This window comes from Manis javanica, chromosome 4, assembly GCF_040802235.1.
Source record: "Manis javanica isolate MJ-LG chromosome 4, MJ_LKY, whole genome shotgun sequence".
Classification (NCBI taxonomy): domain Eukaryota; kingdom Metazoa; phylum Chordata; class Mammalia; order Pholidota; family Manidae; genus Manis; species Manis javanica.
The window spans coordinates 49364452-49389116 of record NC_133159.1 but is presented as its reverse complement, the minus strand read 5'-3'; the positions used below and the strand labels follow the sequence as shown (position 1 = coordinate 49389116).

The following is a 24665-nucleotide window of genomic DNA, read 5'->3' as shown; positions in this document are numbered from 1 at the left end:
CCAGATAACCCCTTTCTCACCCTCATAATTACCTGTTGATATGGAGATGGACTACTTCTTTCCACTCCTTGGAAATATTTATTGTGTGGAGATGAACTAAAGCCAGGAGAGAGAATTTCTGGAAATACTGCAATTTTACCCATAATCAGCATGGGAGAAAATGTTCTGATAGAATATATCCAAAGGCTCAGTCTCTACTTTGCATTTTCTGCCATCGTGTAGCCATTACACCCTCGCAGGGCCTGGTCCAAACTGTTAGGCTGTCTGTCTTCTCTCTCAGCATCTTGGTGAATACATCAGGTGAGCTCTGCTTTGCACATGTGGCCATTTTAGATACAGTCAGAAGTGGGAAGCCCTCCTTACACCTACCAGCCCCAGCCATGTACTTCACCCCATCTTATTAGAGAAATCTGAATTGGTCAGTCACTTACTTGGTTTCTTTTCTACAACTTTTCTTTGTATACACAGCTTCCTGAGTTAAGAATCCCCAAGGGGAGAGGTGCTGAGTGTTACCATGTAAGAAACAAGATGCCACCCTCAAACCACCAAACGCCATGAGAGGTGGAATGTATGGAAGTTATAGACTCAGGTTCTAGAATCAGAAAGGCCTGCACTGAGCCTATGATTAATTACTCTGTGGCTTGGGGATGTGTCTTAATCCTTCTGGCCTGAATTTCTTCACTGTAACAAGGGAAGCAAGTCTGAGCCCATCACACAGGGTTTTTGTGTGGTACTGCCTGAGAAGACTTACTTTAACAAGCGCCTGTAGGAAGCAGCAGTACATGCTAAGTAAAATCATTTTACTTAGTTTCCAGTATTGAACATAATGAAGAATATCTGCAGCCATGCAGCATATTTTTACTCCAAAGAGTAAAATTAAATTAAATTAAGTAAAATAAATTAAATTCAATTAAAGTTAGCTTGCTCTCAAAACAGGGCATTGAGCTAGATGTCAATTTTATTATTGCTTTTTTCTTTCCAACAGGTGGACCACTTCTACATACTTACCTTTATTTCCCACTGCTCTTTAACTTCTGTTTCTACTCTTTCCCAGGAATATGCTATGTTGACTCAGACCTCTATTGGCTTAATAGACATTCTACTGCTCAGGACACCCTTCCTTTTTTCTCCACTTCACCTTCCCCAAGTTTTCCAGGAAACGTTTTGCAATCTGTTCCCCCTTAATTCCTTTAGTGCTTATTCCCAATATTATTATTGATTAATACTATCTGACATTGTTCAACAAATCACAAGCCAGTTCAGTTGTTAATTTAGTGAGTAGAGGAATCATGATGCTGATTTCTGTCGTGTGTTGGAACGAATCTGGCATTTGGAAGTACAAAATGAGGTTTCTTTTAATGACTTATCATTAGTAACAAGTAGAGTATAGCCACATTTTCTTCATATTATATTAGGGTTTAGTCTCTCTGTGAATTGATGTGTGTGTTTTAGGGATAAACTAATAACCTGTTCTCAGTGGAATAGAAATCTGTAACCCGGTTTTGTATCCATTTTATAGTTTCTATTTTGGAAAATATGCTTCTTAAGCTTTACCTCTGAAACTCAAGGCTTTTCATTGTTAAAAAGATTATGTTCATATTGTATACCTACAATTTATTTAGTAGAATTACTTCCATGAGCTAAGGAAGCTTAGCTGGGAGTAATAGGTGAAAACTGAGGAAACCAAAGGACAATGAATGATCTTTTTATAATGCATGTTCCAAATCATTCAGAACAGGCCTTTTTGGCTGTAGAGTTGTGTAACAGACAAAAATATGGACATTTATGACTTGGACCAGTGGCAAACTCTGCACTTAGATGGGGGACCCAGTAGTAAAGAGCCTGAGGGGCTTTCCTAAGATGAGAAACTGCTCTAGGATGTTTAGGACAGCACGGGCTTATTGCTGCTTATCTCTGGTCAAAATCAGCTTTGCGTTTGCCTTATTAGTAGCGCTCTTTGAAGGTGTGTGTCATTTCATTTCACACAGGTGAACTTTCTAGTGTTTTGTGAACTTGAGCAGTGTTCCTGCAGTTCTTTGTGGATTGATGTGCCTTCTAAAATGGTGCCGGTAGCATAGAGATGTGCCTGGACCTTAACTGGCTCAATATCAACACCAGGCTTCATTCTCCCAAATTTTTATCTCAGTTGGAAGACAATTCGAGAGCCACAGCAGTGAGCTCATGGGAAAATGGAGGTCAGACAATGACTACGGAGCAAGGCTGAAGCTTCCCTTGTTCAAAAGTGGCAGGTACTGGGTATGAAGGTTAAATAAAATGAACAAAGACCAATGTTTTCCTCGCCATCATAGAGTCAGCACTTCAAGATCCTGGGGGCACACTTAGGAGGGCCAACTAAATCAGAATTTCAGGGTTAGGAAAGGTTCCTAAAGAAAATGGCATTCAGACTGAGATGGAGAGGATAAGTGAGAACTAGTCTAGGGAAGTTGGGTGTGGAGGACTCTGGGCAGCACGTGTACCATCTCAAAGGGAGAGAAAGAGTGCTGGGGAATTAGCAAGTCATTTGTAATGACTAGGACTGAGTGAGGGAAAGCAGTGTCTTTACGTGAGAATCCAGTCATTGGCGGGAGTTAGGTCAGAGAGGGTCTTGCTAGCAATTATGAGAGTGGGTTTTCTAATGAGGGTAATGGAGAATCACTAAGGGGTTTTTAATAAGGGTGGTGACAGGAGGGTATTTTTTGTAGAATAACCTTTGGGACAATAGTATGAAGTGTGGTTAGAGAAAGAAAGTCAAGAGGCAATGAGACCACTTAGGAAGTTATTTCAATAAAGTTGCCAGGAGATGGTGATGACTCACACAAACTTGACTAAGTGCTCTTAGGGAAGGAGAATGGTAGATGGATTCTAGAGATCTTTCAGAGGTTTAATGTATGGAGTTTCATGATTTATTGGATAAAAGGAGTGGAAAGGGGTGAGACCCCTAGGTTTGAGTAATTGAGTGATGGGGGTGTCATTAATTAAGGTAAGAAGAAAGGAGCATGCTTATGGGAAAGAAAATAAATTCACTTTTGGACACAGTCTATCCAAGCAAGACGAAAACCAGGAGATACTGATGCAGGAGCTGAGGGAAGAAGGCTGCTCTAGAGGGAAGAAATGGTCACCAGTATAAATGCTGCCAAAAAGTCAAATAAAAAAGAAATAGGTTAGAAAAGTCTACCAAGGAGATAACAGGTTTCAGTTAGAAAAAATGTTAGAATAATAAAGCAGATTAAAGATGTAAAAGAGTGAAGTTTCCATGGTGAAGAGTTTCCAGTGCAGAGGTCTGGAAGAGAGGGGAGCAGTAGAAATAAAATAGCAACATCAGAAAGAATAACTTGGAGTGTGCTTGGCCAGTGTTACTAAATTTAATACTCTCAACTATCCATGAAATTGGCACTCTTATAAGGTCTCTTTTATAGATGAGAAAACTGAGGTTCTGAGAGGTTAAATGCATTTACCTAGAAAGTGACAGAACCAGGATTTGAATACTGATGCATATGGCTCAGAGTCCTGCTCATAACCACGGGCCAGGCTGCTGCTTAGATATGATGCACCAAACACCATGAAGAGTAGAATATAGGAGATAACAGATGTCTACAGACTTGGGTCTTAGAGAGTTTGATTCTGTGACTTGGCATCATTTGGGACCCCTTGCTGGTTACCTTTGGATTGGGTTCAGCCATAGAGAGACTGGTGGGCAGGAGGAGAGAGAAGTCTCTCTTGTGTCCCTATGTGGCGATAACTATGCCTCTGCATACTGTCTCCTCCTTCAGGGCTCCAGTCCTCACTGATCTCTGGGAGAAGCCTTTACTTGGCAGTGGAATTGAGGGACTTGACCTCTGAAAAGAATCAGGAGACCCTGGTTTTATTCCACCCTCTCACTCACCAACGCTGTGGCCTTGAGCAAAGACGCGCCACCTTGCTGGGCTGCTATAGGGAATAAAAGGAGATTATGTGTGTGAAAACTGCACAGAGAGGGCCCTCAAAAGGTGCTTATGGCTGAATCTGTGGTCAGCTAGCATGGATCTTGAGAAAAAAACAACACTCACAGGGGAAATGTGCGAAGGGGTAGTAACTGCTTCCAGCTGTTGCTGGCTTCTTGGTACCTCACTATCCCTTGTTCATTCTCTTAATTCTACCCATACCTTTCTAAGTAGGGACTTCAATAGAATCTTCCCATTTAAATCATCTGGAACTGAATTATATCTCCTGTGTTGACACTGAATGATACAAACAGCAGCCAAAGGGTAATGGGGACATGAGGACTGAAAGATTTAACTGGCAGCAAAGCCCATATACTCCATCACCATCCATAACTGATGAGCGTTATAACACTCAAGTGTTGGTGGCACTTCACAATTTATAAAGTGCTCATTTAAGTTACATCATTTGAGTCATAATCTCAAAGAATAAATGCTATTATTTACACTTTGGACAAGCAAACTGAGGCTTAGAAAAGTCAGTTTGTCAAAGGTGTCCTAGTTGACAGAGCTCAGCTTCTGCACCCCGGCCTCCTGAGACCAAGACCAGCATTCTTTTGGCTGTGCCTTCGTCTGCTTCCATTAGTTAGTGAGATGACAGGATACCTTTTCTGTATAAAGCCTCCTGCAGTAGGAAGCCAAAGAATGTCTAAATCATGTCAGGAATCCCCAGAGACTCCATGCATTTCACACGTAGCTAGATTCACATGAAGCAGAACTTGCCTCCACCTCCTGGGACCTGTCTTATGTGTGCAGGTTGAGGAAGACTAATAAGGTGTGCCACCTGCACCAACAGTATCGGTATAAAATGGGAACTGATAAGTGAACGGTCTCTGGGACCTGAAAATGACTGGACAAAGTACTAAAAATTACCCCGCAATGCCAAGAGATCATGCTGATGATTTCATTGGGTTTGTTCCTTGGGTCTGCAGCCTTTCTCCAACATATTGGACATTTCCCCTGTGAGTGTTGTTTATTTCTCAAGATCCATGCTAGCTGACTGCAGATTCAGCCATATGCACCTTTTGAGGGCCTTCTCTGTGCAGTTTTCACATGCGTGATCTCCTCTGATTCCCTATAGCAGCCCAGCAAGGTGGTGCATCTTTGCTCAAGGCCACAGCACTGGTTAGTGAAAGGGTGAAATAAAGCCAAGGTCTCCTGATTCCTTTCAGAGGACAAGTCCCTCAATTCCACTGCCACAGGTTAGAAACTAGTTCCTGCACTTTCTTCCTCTTTATTTTTATTTATTTTATTTTTATTGAATTATAATTGACATACATTATCCTATTAGTTTCAGGTGTACAAGCTAGTGATTTGATATTTTTTATACATTACAAAAATGCTCACCCTAATAGGTCCAGTTACCATCTGTCAACATGCAGCTATTACAATATTACTGATTATATTTTCTGTGCTGTACATTACAGCCCTGGGACTTATTTATTTTATAACTGGAAGTTGGTACCTCTTAATTTCTTCTTCACCTATTGTGTCTATACCCCCAACGCCTCTCCCTTCTGGCAACCACCAGTTTGTTATCTGTATCTAGGACTCTTTCTTTTTTGTTTTGTTTTTTGATTCTTCATAAAAGTGAAAACGTATGGTATTTATCTTTGATTTATTTCACTAAGCATAATACCCTCTAGATCTACCCATGTTGCGGCAAAGGCAAGATTGCAAAGACAAATGCCATTCCTTTTAGTAATATACTCCATTGTGTGTGTGTGTGTGTGTATACATATATATGTATATACACATATATGTACATATATCACATTTTGTTTATCTATTAATCTATCAATAGACACTTAGGTTGCTTCCATAACTTGGCTATTGTAAGTAATACTGCAATGAACATAGGGATATATCTATATATCCATGTATCTCTGCATCTCTATATACATCTTCAAATTAGTGCTTTTGTGGAATTGCTGGATTGTATGGTAATTAGTTCTATTTTTAATTTTTTGAAGAGACTCCATACTGTTTTCCACAGTGGCTGCACCAATTTACATTTCTACCAACAATTAGGAGGGCTCCTCCCTTTCCTCTACATCCTTGCCAAACTTGTTATTTCTTGTCTTCTTGATAATAGCCATTCTGGAAGGTATAAGGTGGTATCTCATAGTGGCCTTGATTTGCATTTCCCTGATGATTAGTGGAGCTTCTTTTCATGTGCCTGTTGGCCATCTATATTTCTTCTTTGGAAAAATGCCTGTTTGGGTCCTTTGTCCATTTTTTAATCAGTTGTTGTTGTTGTTGAGTTGTGTGAGTTCTTTATATATTTTGGATATAAACCTTTTAATCAGACACTTCATTTGTGAGTATCTCCTCCCATTCAGTAGGTCGCCTTTTTGTTTTGTTGATGGGTTCCTCCACAGTGCAAAAGCTTTTGTTTGATGTAGTCCCATTTATTTCTGTTTTTGTTGCTCTTGTCTCAGGAGAGACACCCCCCCCCCAAAAAAATGTCTCTAAGACTGATGTCAAAGACCCTACTGCTATATTTCTTCTAGGAGTTTCATGGTTTCAAGTCTTACATTTAAGTCTTTAACCCATTTTGTGTTTATTTGTGTAACAAGAAAGTGGTCCAGTTTCATTCTTTTGATTGTAGTTGTCCAGCTTTCTCAATACCATGTATTGAAGAAACTATCTTTCTTTCCCTCTATTTTCCTTTCCTGAGATATGACCACAAGAAACTTAAAAAAGAATCAAGTCCATGGAGTTGAATTTGTTGAATCAGTCTAGGGTTGTGTGGGAGGTATTCTGCTGAATAAGGGAATAGGACAAGGAGCATGGAGATTATGTTGTCTAGAACCCAAATCTTCCTCTTGTCATTGCCTAGATGCTAGAGAGAAAGGAAGAGATCTGAACTTGTTTTCTCAATTGAGGGAATAGACTTGGAAGACCTTTCCACTAATAGTAGCCCCTGAGAAGTTGTGTTTTAATCCAGTGCTCTGGCCTGAGCAGAATCACTCCCCAGAAGTTACTGTGACAATGGCGATCAATATATACTAGCCATTGTTCTTTTTATTATTGTTTGTTGCCTTAGTTGTTTAAACAGTTTACCAGCATCAGGGTTTACATCCTTCTTAAGAACTTTATGTTTCATCCAGACAGTCATTCTTGATGGAAGTCTTCAGTCTTCAAGTGTGACAATAACAGCCTGAACTCAGTAATGACGATGGAGATGTAGAGGAGACTGTTGAATAAACTCCTAGACCTTAGTTGAAGCCTTCTCAGTTTGACTCAAACTTATGTTCTTGCCATATGATCTGCTTATGATTCTCCTCCATGCACACTATTACAGTTGCATCAAATTATTTAAGCTCCTTGAACACACCATACATACCTTCATGTGTCTGTGGGTTTTCCTGCAATCAACTTCCATGTTTTTCCATTTGAGGAATGTGTTTTCTCTGGACCCTTCCCTGGTCCCTACTGCTCTGGAGCTGATCACTCCTTTTTCTGTGCTCCACAGGTTGACTCTTACCTTTAGTCAAGGGCTTGCCACTTTACAGAAAGCAAACCTTTTGCATTCCCAACACTCTGATAAACTCTTCTTGAGGGAGATGGCTGTTCCAAAGTGGGCACTCAGTGGTATTTATGCCTGAGTAAGGGACTGAATCCTCATTCTCTGCTGAAAATTCTAGGATTTGATCATCTGTGGATCCTCACAAAGCATTCCAGATTGTGGTTACATAACGGCAATTTATATCTTTGCTTTCAGAGAGGACCAAGCTTTGGCTGGATGCCTAACAATATAGTGGACATAAATTAACAGGGGAGCAATTTACAGTCTGTCATGTCTTATTGCTTAATGAATTTGTCAAAAATCATATTACTCTGAAAATTATGACACCTGGGGTCCATGGGGCTTATGTCTTTTAAGAGCAAGGTTGTTCCAGCCTCACTCAAGCAAAACTGCCTCACGACTTTCCTCTTTTGAATGTGGACACCAGAATCTCTAAGCATTTCTATTTATTTATCAAATCTCTGTTGACTTTCACTTTGCATTAGGACTAACAGGGATGACCTTGGGCACTTTGCAAATCCTGAACCCCAGTCTACCTGCTGTCAGAGCCAAATAGGATTTAGGAGTTCTCTTAAACTCCTGATTCTATGCTAATATGATGTCATCCATTTCTGGCTAATGCTCACCCCAGACTTTATTACTCATTTTTCAAACAAAGCCAAAGGCTTGTCCTCTGTTATGAGGGCATCAAGCAGGGCCCTCTTTTTTTCTCCACCCTGACTTCTCTCTCTCCTTCTTCCTCACATTCTCTTCCTCTTTCCCGATCCATTTGCTCCCCAAAGGTCTCCCACCCTTTGTCTCCCTCTCTTTCTTAGGATATGTATGAGTTCTTTAAGTGATGCCATTCCTGAGGGTAAAGAGTCAGATAGATTTGGGTTTTCCTATGCATTACTTTCCTCATTTGTAAAATGGGATTAATAACAGCTAACTCACTGGGCTAGTGTGTGGATTACAGTGCCTGAGATCCATCCATCCATCCATCCATCTATCCATCCACCCAAAATTTACTCATTCACTTTGTAAACATTTGAGTACCTGTAAAGGTCATGCACAGGGCTGGGCATTTTGACTACGTAGCTGAACTGTGGACTCTAATGTGAAGGGCCCTGGAATCTACTGGAAAGATGGACAAATTAAAGATAACTAAAATCTAAGGTGGGTAGTTTACTGACTGAGACATGCTCAAACAGGACAACCATTTCACAGTGATGTTCACAGGGCTCCCGGGAGGTGTGTGGAGGGCTGCCAGGATTCTCTTCTGGGGGCAGGCTGCCCTTAGGTTTGAGGCCAGAGTTAACGCTCAGAAATGATGATGGCCCTGTTGGTGCAAGCAGCAGACCTGGCGATAGTAGATCTGATTATCATCGTCATCTTTCTCCGTCAGTTTCTCTTTCTCTGCTTCTCTTTCAATTCTGCACATCTCTCTGTTTTTTACCTTTTATCTCTGCATTTCTCCTTTCACTCCCTGTCTTGTAATTCTTTGGGGAGCATGTAACTATGGATTAACTGATGGCTGATTAAAACACAATTCGATCTTTTTTTACGTGTTTTTCCTAAGGAAAAATTGCCCCAGTGGCACCTGAACATATGGAAGAGCCACGGCTGGGTTGCAAACCAGTGGGGGCTGCCCCATGGAGGTGGCAGATGCCCCCAGGCAGCTCCCTGGCTCATCCTGTGATCTGCCTCGTTGGCCAAATGGAAGCAGGCCAGCCACCTAACAGTTAACTGTGATTCTTTTTCCCCCATATCATTTCAGTCTCTTTGTTCCAAGCAACCAACGAGCTAATGGCTGGCGAATTTATTATGACCCATTGTTTGGCTTGTGGAATAAACCAATTCTTCCCCTTTCTATGTTCTGACTCTCCCCTTTGTCTGCAATTTTATTTTGTGGTTCTTTTTGTACACATCCAACACATGCTGAGGTTGTTGAAAAGCACAAATTACACAGGATTCAATTTGCATATCTATTGAGGGTCCAATCCCAGAGTCCTTAGTCAGGCAAAATGCCCGTTGACTCCTACCTACTTTACTCTGGTCCCTGTTGGCACCCAAACCGGCAGGCTGCCCCTCTGCTGCCTCCAGCAGACCTGGTAAATGGCCTTCACGAATGGTTTAAGCAGAGTCACACCACAGAGGACAACGAGTTGGGCTTTCGCAAAGTTCCAACAAAGTCACTCAGAGGATCTTAGTGGTCAAGGTGGAGAAAGAGATGCCAGATGACCGCAAAGTGCAGTCAATTTATTACTGGTGTGACTGGAAAGTACAGGCACTGGAGTCACACATGTTACATGGAATCCCTGCCCTGACAATTATTTGTTTAAAAAAAATTAACCTTTTTATTTTGGGAGAGTTGTACATTCACGTGTAGTTAAGAAACAGTACAAAGAGATCTCATGTACCTTATACCCAGTTTTTCCCATCATTTACCTTTGACCTTGGGCAAATTATTTGAGCTAGCTGAATCTCATTTTGTCCATCTGTAAATGGGAGTACTAATAGTACACACCACATCAAACTGCTTTGAAGATCATCTGAAATAACATCGATGAGACAACCTTATACAATACTGTCCTCAATAAATATTCTCCTCAGAACTAAACTGTGGTAGCCACGTGATTCTATTTAATGGAGGAATATTATCCTGGAGAGAGTCTCTAGCAGGGTATTCATAGTTTTGGTTTAAATCCTGTAATGAAAAAGAGCATATTTTGTAGAGCTTGATATAAAAATGATATGCTTTTTTATGGAAGATTTTAAAAATATAGAATAACATAAATGTTATCCTAACACCCCGTTAAAATTATTGCAAAGTTTGTTGTGTATGTTTCACAGTTATATTTTAAAGAACAAAAAATGTGATCATACTCCTTACATTTTTGTAACCATTAAAAACTGTAGCCGTCTATTTTAGAGCTGCATGGTGTTATGCAGCAAGGAATACCACATTTTCATGTAGTCTTTGGGTACCAGTGTCTTGCTGCTGGGGAATCACTCCCTTTCCTTTCTTCTCCTCCTTCAACTTCAATTCTTCTTCCTCTCCTCCTTTTTCCCTCTTTTTACTACTTAAAGAGAAATCTGTATTAAATATCTTTGTAGACAGGCCTTTGCAGCCTATTTCCTCAGAGTCCATTTCAAGGAGTGAATATTTATGGGTCAAAGGGTCTGCACATTATACGGCTTTTGAAACAGTACACCACATTATTATTAGTTACTTAGATCAGTGATTTCTTAATCAGGGTGTATATCAAAATTATCTAGGGAGCTTTTCAAGCTGATTCTTCCTCAGGCTCGCCTCTGGGTGATTTGTATTCTAGGGATCTGGCACTTTTAAAATGCTCTCAGGGGATTCTCAAATGCACATCTGGTTGGGTACCACTGGCTGAGAGGAAGACACGAGGTAACATGTTGACAAAATCTTCAAATGACAGGAGGCTGGAAAGAATTAATTAATTGGGTGATAATATCAGTTTCCCCAAAGATGTCCATATGCTGGAATGATGGAGGAATGTGTGGAGGGGACTTAATTATATGGGACACCTTCTGGAAGCCCCACACTGTGTCACCGCAGCACAGAGGTCATCTAAATGGTTGCAATAACATAGGCAGAATTCATTCTCCTATTTTACAGGTGAGGAAATTGAAACTCGGGGACTTAACTCACCTGGTCAAGGCCAATATTTCCAGAGCCCGGTTTTGGGCACAAATCTTATCTCCAAATCCTATGATCTTATTTATTTATTTTTCTATACTATAAATATTCATTGGTGAACTTAAGAGGAATCAATACAAAAGAATGAACTTGGACCCTCAAATCACACATGAACACCATTAGGAGATACATTTTATCTAAAGCATCTGTGAAAAAGATTTAAAGTAGCATTCTCAAAGTACAGTCCTGAAATCACCAACCCTGGAATTATTGGTGGGGCAGATTGTTAAAGATGTAGATTCTTCAGCTCCACCCTAGAATTAGGTGTCCTGCCCTACTGAATTAGGATCTCTGAGTGAGACTCAGAAATCTGGATTTCTAGCAAACACCCAGGTGATTTGCATGTACTAAAGTTTAAGAAAGAGTGGTTAGGAGTTTTAATTAAATTTGGGTTTAATATAAATTGATAGAGTAATATTTCTGAAAACAGGAAGAAATCTTAATGTGAGCCAAATTTACATTGATCAGGGAGCAAACATACCTGCACTGTTGATGTCACTTTTGAGCAACTCATCTTATGGATATTTCAAACTTTCAGTGTGCGTGGAGAAGAGTAACCAACGTGGCGGATGTACTTGAAACCGCTGAGGGACCTGTGGCCACTCGTCCTGGAAGAGAGAAAACGTGTGCCCCAAAGAGCACTGTGATCATCCGGGTCCAGTTAAGTGATGATATTTACCATTTAGTATATATCAGAACTCAACTTCTAGGAATATCAGAATTAGACATTAAATTCAAATTGCCAATCCTAGATTCCTGCTTCTAATTATTGTGCTCACGTACTTTTCTATATGTTGACTGAATGAACTAGTCAGTTAAAAGGGCTTATAGAATAACTGTTTTTATCAGCATCTATCTCTTTTGCTAGTGAGAATGTTTACTGTCAGTTTTTTTTTAAAGTCTAGATTGGGGTAGGCCTTAAAAAATATATGTATAAGTCCTTCACTTAAAACTCAAAGGAAGGTCAGTCAAATATTTCTAAAACAACCCAGAAAAAGCATGGATCATAATAGAAAAGATTGATAGATTGAACTTCATTAAAATTAAGGATTTCTGTTCATTAAAAACCCCATTAAGAGAGTGAATATGCAAATCACACACTTACATGTGTGCAATGCATAGCCTTGGAAGAACTTATATCCAGAATAAATGAACAATTCCTCCAAGTCAACCAAACCAAAAAAGACAAACAACATAACTAAAAAAGTGAGCCAAACACTTGAACAGTTATTTCATAAAGCAGGATAAACAAATGACTGACAAAGATCTGAAAAGTCATCGAACATCATTGCTTGTCAGTGACATGTAAATGAAAACCACAGAAGTATATCAGTATACACCCATCAAATTGGCTATAGTGGCTTCATAAAGTGTTGGTGACAATGTAGACCTCTTATACATTGCTGGTTGAAATGTAAATTGGTATAAATGCATTGGAAAACTGACTGGCAATATATACTGATAAACATATGTTTATCTTAAGATCCTCTTAGTTATTATACATCCCAGATAAATGAGTATATATGTACACCAAAAGACATGTAAAAAAGTGTTCATGCAGCAGCTTTACTCATTACAGTGAAATCAAACAACTCAAATGTCCATTGGCAGTAGAAAACATACATATATTGTGGTAAGCTCATATGATGGAAAACTACACAACAATAAAAAGGTAGCATACTGTTACACACAATTTCATGGATGGATCTCTAGACATAATGAGTGGAAGAAGCCTGACTTAAAATACTGCAAACTGTATGATTCCATTTTGTGAAGGTCGAGAATAAACAAAACTAACGGATGGTGATAATAGTCAGAAAGTGGTTATCTCTGGAGAAGGGTAGTAGGTATTAATTGGGAAGGGACATGCAGGAATCTTCAAGTATTGGAATTGTTCTATATAATGAACTATGTTGTTGTTCTAAGGACACACACACACACACACACACACACACACACACACACACACACCCCATTCATGCATTTGTAACCTAAGATTTAGGACTTTGCTATGAAACTTCAATAAGAGTAATAAAATACAAAAGAAGGAAACCAGTATTTTGGTACACTAATATAAGCTAGATACTATAATGGGTGCTCTAACAACAGTTAAGACTATTTATTAAACACCAAAGACTCTTAAGTTTATTATTGCTTCTAAACGCCACAGTAATCCTATGAGACAGGCATTGGGATCTTACAAAAAAGGGAACAATGACTCAGGCTCACTCACTTCCCCATGGTCTGTGATGGTAAGATTCAGAAGTAATTTTGTAATACTCTAAATGTACTCCTGTAGACTTTAAATTTCTTGGAGGATGCAAACATGTCTGTTTAATTCACTTCTGTATCTCTAGCATCTGGCACAGAGTCTTACATATATTAGGTATCCAATAAATAGAGTTGGGTTGAATGAATGAATAAATGGTCATATTCTTTCACCTCTACCAGGTAAGGTCCCTTTCTGCTTATGATGTCAACATTAGTGAGATCAAAATGGTTTTTTTTTTCATATTTAGTTGGTGTGTCAATTTTAATCTAAAGAGCAGCTCAGAACCAGGAATGCTCATGGAATGAGAATGTCATGGGGATTCCAGTCAATCTTGAAGTGTCTTGAATTGGTAGCTTTTCTCCCCTGCCTCACCTCTCACCAGCCCCATGAACCTTATTAAAAGAGCTTCCTGTTCATAAGCACTTATACCTATCCTGTATGGCCTCAGTGATGGACTTGGCCCAGAGCCAGTATGCAGATGCATTAGCCCTGCATGTTGGCAGTATTTTGAATATCACCCTAACTTGGGACCAAAGGACAATGAGCTTCTTGGAAGGATTGATCACTGTTTTACACAAGGAAGAATTCCTAAAATTCAAAGATGACACAAACTGATTCCTGCAGTAGCTGAGCTCCTGTCAATGGGGATGTCAAGTTTTTGGACAAGTTCTTGTAGATGCTATGAAGAAGATTTGAATATCAGTTGAGAGTATGGACATGATTAATGATTTTCAAACTATTTGTTTACTGTGAGTGGCAGAAGCTTTCTGAATGGAAATCTTAGGTGGAGACCCAATCTATGAAAGGGACAAAAGAGCTGCTAAAACGGGATGTCAGAGCTTCCTTCTTACCCTCCCCTGCAGACTCTGGTGGGGCAGCTGGCAACATGAGGACGGGGGAGCTCATGTTCTGCTGAGCAGGGTGGTAGAGTCCTTCGTCTCTGCAACAGTCTGTTGAAGGCTTTCTCTAGCAGGAGGAAGGGCTGTGGCTATAACATGGGACTAATGGCAGCTCCCTCCCACCACTGCAGGGCACTGAAGATTTCATCTCAGGCTGTCTGTCCTCAGTGTGCTTTTGTCAGTTAAATAATGTTGTGGTGTTGGAGCGGGACCTTCACTATGGCCCTGATAGAGAGTGCTGCCACGCTCACCGCCTCCTTTCCCGTTAGTGTCAGTGTGGAAGAACAGACCGAGCCTGGGCTTCGGCATCAGGAGAGCTGGGTTTGGCCTCAGGTTTGCAATTAGCCATCTAGTTACAGCAGGACTCACAATCTCTCTGAAGTGTTTTATTCATCGGCAAAATAGTGATTGCTGTGGCTGCCCTGTTTCCTCACAGTATTGCTCAGAGAGATGAATGAAAAAAAGGCAATAAAAATGATAGAACCATAAAACCTATAAAGTGGTTCCATATAGTAGATTAAGGAAATATATACAGTTGACCCTTGAACAACATGGGGGTTAAGGGTGCTGATCCTCTGAGCAGTCAAAACTCCAATTACAGATTTTGACTTCTCCAAAAATTAACTACGAATAACCTACTGATGACTGGAAGCCTTATGGGTGACATAAATAGTTGATTAACACATATTTTTATGTTATATATATTATATGTTATTTTTTTGGAATAAAGTAAGCTACAGAAAATAAGTTTTTTTTCAAATTGTCACAAATCTCCAAAACATTTTCTAATGTATTTATTTTAAAAATCCGCTTAGGAGTGGACTTACATTGTTCAAACCTGTGTTGTTCAAGGGTTGACTGTATTTAAATATCTATGTTGTTTGCAAACTCAGCAAAAATGTTGTGAATTACGCTGAGCTCAAGTATAACAGAACAGATTATACTGGTAGGAAGGATGGGGACAAACAGCTATAACAGTAATTGCTTGTCCCTCTACACAGGCCCTATTCTCTACCTTATAGGGTTATCGTGAGGAATGAGTGAGTGTGTAAGGAAGGACCATGAATGTGCCAAACTTGGCTTAAATGCACTGATTATTATATTCATACCACAGTCTTTGAGGAATAGCTATTGGAAGCCCCTGCTTTGAGTTGAGGAAACTGAAGTCCAGAAAATGTAAGCATCCTGCCCACAGCTGCCCTTGGCAGCTCCATGTGAGCAGAATTGTTACACTAGGCAATGTGATGGGAAAGGGGATTATGTTCTTCTGTGAGGTCACTGGTGAAAAAAGGTACCATGATTTAGGTCATGTGGAGAGTCAAGGAGGGTCTCAGGGACACAAAAGTTGTCTGATAAATGCCACACAGCTCTGGCATGACGTTATGGCAAGATTAGTCTTGTCTCACGTGCATTTATGGAATTCCTGCTCTGAATACATACTCAGAATAGCCACTGGAGAGACAGCCAATAACACAGGGTTCCCACTTTTACAGTGGTCTCAATGCTTGTACAAATAGTTTACATTTATATTTTCTTGCTTGGCCTTACTTCTTCTCTTCTCTCAGCCCATAAAACACCACCAAGAGAGTTTGGATGTCCTTCCTCCCTTTATTCTCACTCACCATTTGCCACCTTTTTAGTAACAATTTCTTGTGTATTTACTCTATGCCAGACTTTGTGTCTCCCACTTTATGTCAACCATCTAATACAGTCTTCATAAAAACACTATGGGATGCTTTATTACCCCATTTAAAAAATAGATCTGGGAAGCAATTTGTAATTTGTTCAAAATAACATGTCATAATGTCCAGTACGTGTCTGAGTTGGTTTTCAAGCCTGAGCCTTTGGACTTCAGGTACATCACACTTCACTTTGTACGTCTCTTCTGCATGCATATATGTTTGCTACTGACATTGATAATCTCTCTGGTAGATGGCAGGAATAAAAAGCTAACAGCTCCTGGAAGCCATATTTTAAGAGCATCAAAGTGCTATCTATGTGAGAATTATAAGTAAAGGTCCTATGTCTTGGAATTATTTGTCATGTAGGCAAATGTAGGAATGGCTAATTACAGGCTATCATCATTAAGAGCCTGTAGAGTTAGAAAAATTAGATTTGAGTCTTGACTCTATCATTTAGTTGATGTGTGACCTTCAAAATGTTATTTAATTCTAGTAATCTTCATCTGTATAATGAGAGTCTTCTCCCTACACCTTGACCTGTCCATACCCTTAGTCTCTCTTCCTTATGGAATTGCTCCATTCAGGGGAGTGTCAAGACTTTATGAAAATCTGGGCAAGAAATAGCTGGGCATGCTGTCCTCTTTCCTCTTGGGAGGAAGCAGGGACACTCTCCCTGATGACTTTCTGTCCTGCTTAGGCCTGCTGTGAGTGTGAGGGGAGCACGCCCCCCCAGGCTGGCTGTGCTGCGACTGAGCCTCAGTGGCCAGGATTCTGTTTTCAGTGCTGGGAAAGCCACTTGGTTCTCATGCTTACATCCTCCAGCCTATTAGCATAGGCACTAAAGATGAACTTTCCAATTTCATCTGCTGCTCTTTCACTTCCTTCTCAATGTGTTCAGCATCAGGAGGAGAAGAGGAGTGCTATTTATTGTAGGCTCCTTTAGAGATCCCTGAACAAGCACTTTTCAGTTAATTTGGCAATAATTTATTAAACAAGTCAAATGAGACCCATATTGCAAGGGGCTGGTAAGACTAGACTGACAAAGGCTTACAGTGATGTGGGGGAAGCAGGACTTATACCTGGGAAGCCCACAGCCCCACAGGACAGCAAGCTTGGGGGAAGATAGAGGAGTCTGGGAGGGCTGGAGCTGGTGGGGCAGGGTGCACCGAGATGGTTCTGGGAAGGTGGGCAGGACTGGGTAGTTGAATACTTGACAGGCTTTCCGGAGAGCAAGAGATACAGTATGAGCTTCAGGGAAATGGCTGGGCTCTGGAGTCTAAGAGACTTTGATTACTGCTCAAAGCAAATGTGGACTCGGATGGGGGTGGAGTCCTCAGTTTTGTCATTTATTCACTGAATGAATTTGGGCAAGTGAATTCCCCTCTCTAACTGTGGTTTCATCATCCTTAAAATGAGGACAATAATTTTGCCTTTGCCACGAAGTTGTGAGATCTTCATGACACAATGGATGGAAGGCATTAGTTAGCTCAATGCCTAACACACAGTGAAAACTTAATACACTTATTTGTTATATCTGAAGAGTAAATTAAAGTGCATTTAAATGAAGTAACTTGCCTGTAGTTAGCGAGGGTTGTCTTTGCCTTCCACAAATCATGATCAGAATTTTTTGACCTCTGAAAACAAAATACCCTAATTTTTAAATGGATAAAGTCATTATTCAGTAGACCCCAGTTCAGCCTTTAACATGTAGTTGTGACATTCTTTAAGCTCTGGTCATTCTTCAGTTATTTATTTTCACTAAATTTTTAATAAAAGAAATGTAAATATAGAACCGGCATGTCCAAATTATAGTTCTGATGTTTTGTACCCATTACTACATGGAAATTTTAAATATTAAAGAACAGGGTTACTAGGGAGGACTTTATGAAATCAAGTTTTGCTAGAGGTTTCATCTGCCTCAATTTCTTATTATAGGTTCTCTATCAAAGTCCTATTTCCTGGCAGTAACTAAATTGCTTATTATTTTTGTGTGCTTTGGAATACTGAAATATAGCTAATGGGTGAAATAGCCTTGCCCTTAGATAGTTTGCAAGTAGCAGAAAAACAAACATTCCACAGGAAACAATGCACAGTTCTTGACAAGCAATCAGAACCATTTCTGCAACGGGAAGAACACCACGCTGCCCTTTCATTTGTGTCACACTGGTGACAGTGGTGGACAGTCCAGGCCACCCACTTGGTGGCCTTTGCCATCTGTACACAGAGGACTTTCAGATCTAGACCTGCAGCCTGGGACTCTTGTCTGCCTTCCACACTTGCCCAGCTCCTTGCTGGGCTTTTCCACCATATTTCAGGTGCCTTGATTAACATGCTCCTGAACAAACTTGGTTTTTTCTCCCAACATCTGTTCTTCCTCTTCCCAGCAAGTAGATGGCATGACTAACCATCCAGTATCCAACTAAGCCAGAATCACTCTTGGGAGTCACTCTTGCCCGCATAGTATTAGTGATTTTAGTATTAGTAGTTAAGAACACAGGCTCAAGTGGAAAATTATCCATTCACTAGTTGTGGGACCGTGGGTAAGTGACTTAACCTCTCTGTGTCATATTTACCTTATCCGTAATATAAGGATGATAGTCATTCTGACCTAATAGGTTTGGTGTGATGATTAAATACGTTAATATTTCTAAGTCCTCAGAACAGTGCTTGGTATATAGTAAATGTTACATAAATATTTGTTAAATAACTACATCACACATAGCATTTGCTGAAAGGCCATTCAATTCGCACATTCCTCTCCGTCTCCACGGAGGCTGCCGTAGTTCAGACTAAATCCTCTGGAATAATGCAGCGATCTCCGCTTTCTCAGCAAGGCCCTGCCTCCAGGCTTGTTGCCCCTCCCATTTGTTCTCCCTGTGGCAGGCAGAGTGATGCCTACCGGATGCAGAGCTGGACGTGCTTCTCATTGTCTACAACTTCGAGGTACTCCTCATTGTCTTACCCAGGCTACCTTGGCTCTGGGTAGTCTGGCCCCTGCCCGCGTCTCCAGCAGCCATGCTCTCTCCTTGTCACTCCATGTACTATGCATTACAAACTAACTGTTTCCCTAGGCCTGTCTTCTTTGCTCTGCTCGTTGCTCATGGAAAGCCCCTCTCTGCCTCACTCGCCTTCAGATTCAGTATTAAGCATCCTCTTGCTGAAGACTCCCTGACTTTTCCACCAGGAAGAATTCCTTTCCTTGTGCTTCCCCTATGTAGAGGGTTATCATGGCACAATGATTCTTCATTTGTATTTATTTGTGTGCACATCTATCTCCATAATCAAAATGTGGGCTCCTGAGGGCATGGAATATTTCTCTGCCTCTCTGTCTCACATTTAATTTTAATTAATAGTTTTTTGTTTTATTCCAGTACCTTTCACAATGTCTGACACAGGGTAGATGCTCAATCAACATGCCTTGAGTGAATGAAGAAATAAGCTGACTGGCATCTTGTTGGTCTTTAGCCTAACCCCTAATTTTGTAAATGAGAAAGTGGACCTCAGAGAAGATTGCTAACTTGTTCTAGGTCACCCAGCAGGGCAGTGTTACAGTCTGGATGAAAACCAACTGCATAGCATTTCCCATTACTAGCATTCCCTCAATTATTTAAGGCCCTTTTGGATCAATTACACAATTTTAAATTCTTGATAGAGGAAGTTAAGTGCTCCCTAGCCCCAGTCTCCTAATATATTCCCATTAGAAAGGACTCTCTTGATATCCTGGATTCTGACCCTGTGGTCAGGAGTATTAGCGAAATCTCCAAATCACTAAGGGTTTCTAGGGCACGGATATGACTTATCTACTCTCCAGGCACTGAAAGTGACCCTTACTCTTCAGCATTTTAATTGGGTTTGGGGTTGGTGCAGCAGACTGCTTCCTGAGGTTTAAATGTGAGAGCTCCTTTAAGTAGAATTATTATGTTGTTCTTGAGAAACTGTGTGTGTGTGTGTGTGTGTGTGTGTGTGTGTGTGTGTGTGTGTGAGTGTGAGTGTGGGTGTTGTATGTGGTGTGCAAGGAGGTTCAGAGGGGAGAATTTGGGGATACCCTGAGTTTTGCATTCCAGTTGAAAAGTCATCAGAAAAGAGTAAGGTCAACTCTGAATCCTGCCAAGTTTGCCTTCAGTGCTGAGGAATGAAATGAGGTAATGTACTTTATGAACTGTGAAGAGCTACAGAATGTGAGGCATTTTTAGAATCGTTGATTTATGGAAAAGGGAGTCCTTTAGAAATGATGTAGCCCTCCCACTTCCTCATTTCACAGAGAGGGTAAGTGACTTCCCCAAGGTCATAGCTGGAAGGTAGCAAAGCTGTTCCTTGCTTTCTCTGCATCCCATAGCCCAGCTCTCTCCACAGGCCCTCTACAGTCTTGTCAACTTTTATTTGAGTAGACTGGACTATCCCTCCTCTGTGCTTTTACACATGCTGCTCCCAGAGCTGGGCTTCCTCCTCATTCATGGCTCCTAGGATATTTCTTCATCCTGTGAGATTCTGCCTCATCTGACAGCTCTCTAGGCTCCTAGCACTGTATTTCTAACGCTGATCACAATATAAAACATGCAGGAGATATATAGACACTCCCTTAAAGACACTTACAGTGAGCTATTTCCACTTCAGAGAGGACCCCTTGAGCACAAGTCTCACACCCATAACTGTGATTCCATCTGGAGATGCCTTCTGTGGTGAGAGATGGGGCTGGGACACAGAGAAGGTCCTCTCAGACACATGATCCCGGACCTCTTCAAATAACACCTTGCTGGCCATGAACTACTCTTCTAATAGTTAGTTAGGGAGTTTATAGGAAGTAGTTCTCTCAGGACCCTGAAACAGCCTGCAATATATGTCAGGAGAATGTTTGCTTCTTTTCAGAGAGAGATGAAGGTGCAGAGAGGCAGATTTTGAATTAGTTCAAGAAAGCCTTCCCTATCAGTTAGGGCTCATCAACGTCCTTCATTCAATGGCAGAGTTTCTGTACCATCTCAGGTATTGCACTTTTGGGTCCTGATCCTATCATGTGAAGAAGAGAATTTTTTCCTGTAGTCCTCCAGAGGTGTGTTATTTTAATCAAGATTGGAATGACTAAATGAAGGTTTCTTGAAATTCTAAAAAATTGGTCCTAATTGTGACATGAGTGTATATATGTGCGTGAGCATGGAGAGAGCATTGAATATAGATATATCATTTAGTTTTTCCTATCTCCTTCATGTTTTCCTTCCACTGATAATTCTAAATCTCAGTTTCTAAGCTAGATGTTGGAGGCACAGATTAAAAGATGAATAAAATTTGGACACTGCTTTCAATTTGCTCAGCTTTGTGGGAAGTGAGAAATGGGGGATAAAAGCCTTTCCATCTCTTTCAGCTCTCAGTTGCTTCAGTGTCTCAGTCTGTCCCTAACAAAACATTCATTTCCTTCTCACCTTTAATGAATTCCCATATCCATATATTTCCTGCAGTCCCTTTACTGAACTTACAGAATATGTCTGTCAGTCCCAGAAAGAAATAAATGGCATATGCAAACTGGGTGATCAGAGAAGAACTGAGCAAAGGATTCATTTATAAAGGTGTGGCTAAGGTGTAGGAGCCACAAGGATAAGGCAGTGTCCTGGGGCTATTAACAGCTTGCTATTTTTACCCTTGTGTGAGGGTTAAAAGGAGGGAGCAGTCAACAGAATCTAGAGATATAGAAAATGGTATGGAGAGGGCCACTTGGCAGGAGCTGTGACCTTCTGCCAAGGATGCCTGAGATACTGCACAGGGGGAAGCTGGAGCTGACTCTTCCATCTCCGATCTATGGACTCCCTCTATTGCTCAACACAAATGGAAGTCATGGAGAGAGCTCTTTGATGGAGCCCATGTAAGTCAGGCTCCGAGGGCATGGAAGTTGGTGACAGCAGGATGGGGGTGGATCTGTGGGAACAAATTGGGGATAGACAGTTCATTGTATTAGATAAAGTAAGCCTCCAGTCCTGCAAAGACATGGTGGTCAGGGACCCTCTCTGATCCACGCACCCATATGCATCCTCTCATCCCTCCAAGTTTATGAGAATTTACAGGGGTCAGGTGTTGTAGGAAACACATCATCTACTTTGTTTTCTTATTTCAACATCAAAATCATGCCTCAAAGTAGAAGAAAAGACAAAAATGAGAACAAAATCTCAAAAATGATAATAAAAATCTCTCTGGTTTGGAACCTCTGTGGAAGGTACACGTAGCATGCTGAGTTCCTGAGCAGTCTGAGCACCTTTGCTCTGGGCACTTCACTGGGCTAGCATCTTCAGGAGACACACTCTCCCCTGCCTGGACACCCTTTTGCAATCATCTGCTTGCCCAGCTATGATTCTTCACCCCTGACTCCGGTGGGTTTTCTCTTCTGGGAATCCTTTATAGACCATCCTGGCTGTGGTGTGTCCCCCCTCTTACGCTCCCTGTGTGCACTGGCCTCACTGCTCATGTAGCACCAATCGTATTGAATTTAACCATCTTGATTGTTGTCCCCATGAGGCTGTTAGGTCTTTAAGATGAGGGGTCATTTCTCTTTCACTTATAAGTCTGTGAAAAGCAGTGTCTGCCATGGACTAGGGCTCAGTGAGTATTTCTCAACTGAATGATTGAAAAATAAGGACTTTGTCTGTAACTAAAATGATCAGGTGAGGGAGAACTAGGGAAATAAAGTACAGAATATCTTTATTCCTCAATGTTTCAGAAACATTCAAAACTCAGGAAACCTAGTAAGTTCTGTAACTCCATACATCAAAGTGATGTCATGAAAATCCCACTGTTATCACTCATGAGAACACCAGCCCATTGCAGTTAATGGAAATAAATGTACCATTTAGTACTTTAAATCATGAAGCAACATAACTGCCTTCTATTTGCACTGACCTTCTGGTGCCCTCATTATTTTCTCACTGCGGATGTTGGTGCCTGATCTTGTTGAATCAGCATGAAGGGGTGCATCCAAAAGGCACAGAAGAGGTGCAGAGAGGTGGGGAGTGGGGAAGAAGGAATCTGGGACTGGCCTGAGGAGTGAAGGACCACCCATGATTCCTCCCCCATGATCTGCGTGCCCCCTCATAACAGCTCCTCAGATAGTGCATGTGATGCTTCACACCTCCCATGGGCCCACAAGCACCCTGAGGGTTAGACCACATTTAATTAATCTCTTGGTCCTCAGTACCCAGCATAGTATGTTGGATGTAGGAGGTTCTCAGTGTGTACACTATGCAAATGACTGATGAGTGAGTGTATAAAAGATTAAAGAAAGGACTAGGCTCTTTCTAGCCTCCCCCACCAATTCAGTATGGCTGAAAGGGTGAGAGAGGGATTTAGGACTCTGTGAGGAAGACGATGATTGCATTTGGGGGAACACCCAAATGCACAAAGCATCTTTTGTTTTTCTGGTGCTCTCCCCTTTCTCTCCAACAGTTCCCTTGCTCACTGTGCTGATATCTGTCACTGTAAGATCTGGCCCCATAAGCACCAGATCCATTTGCTTCAATGTGACATTCTCATCGCTTTGCACAGAGCTTGCACAGAGCTGTAGCTCAATGAGTATTTTTAATAATCTTAGAATCTCTCTCTGGAGTTTTATTCCTTTCATAGTTGGTCCCCCCACCCACCTTCCTTGCCCCCACCTCCAATGCTGAGTACACACCTTGAGCCACCTCTCCCCATGGATCTTCTAAAATGAAATAGGAAGGGCAAGCTCTAACGTGAAGCTTTCCGTTTTAGAGACAAGGAAATTGAAGGGAAAAAGACTTGTCTAAAGTCATAAAAGTTAGTCTCAGACTTGGCATTAGAAAATGAAGCTCTTGCCTCCTTTGTTTACCCTCATATTATGACCCCAAAGTTGAGAAATTCATTGGTCAGAGAAAAGGTTATCCGGAAGCTCAATGTGTAAAAGATGAAGTCAGTGCTATTTTTGGTTAGATTAGCAGTGGAGAAACTCTCCCCAAAGCTCAAACACAGAGAGGCTCCTGGGGAGCTAATAGGAGCACAGTTTGAAAACCATCGATGTAACAGGGTGTGTGTCTTTATGCAAAGCCTTCCGGTGAGGATGAAGGGAAGATCAAATGAGACCGGGCTCTTATCCGCAGCTTTGTGTGAGCCTACATGGTGGCAGAGGTGGACTAGTCATGCCTAGTGGGGAATCACAAGGATGGGGAGGCATGCTAACGTGGGGGCAGAGGCTCAGCCTCAAGGCTCAGAGCTGCCAGTTACCAAGGGCAAAGCTGTCCTGTTTGAAACATCGAATTCAGCCTTTGGATTTCTTCAAGATATAAATGAAGCTTCATAATATCAATGGTGAACAAGCTATTTGTCATCTAAAGCTAATTCAGGAAATAAAAAATGTTTAAGTTTCACTTATTTAAAACATCAAAGTAAAAGTAACTTTATTGAGTTCTTTGGGAAAATTGTGTTTTTATAACCTATATTGCCTTCTTTATTAAATAGGAGACTTTCACTGAGAAATGTGAAAGCTTTCTAAGCCACTAAGACTAAATCTTGGCATACTTGAGACATGGCAATAGAGACACGTTTGTAATATTCCATCCTAAAATTGTAGAGGATTTAGTATTCACACTGTTCACACACAT

General features: G+C 41.0%; 1 long non-coding RNA gene across 2 annotated transcripts in view; it reads left to right on the top strand.

The window, feature by feature from the left end:
- LOC108391468 (uncharacterized) overlaps window positions 1-24665 on the top strand; it is a 217425-nt gene that overhangs the window by 119523 nt on the left and 73237 nt on the right. For both annotated transcript variants that reach the window (XR_012130187.1, XR_012130186.1), the window contains exon 3: window positions 11757-11878. This is a non-coding gene — a long non-coding RNA (uncharacterized lncRNA). The remainder of the gene's footprint in view (window positions 1-11756; window positions 11879-24665) is intronic.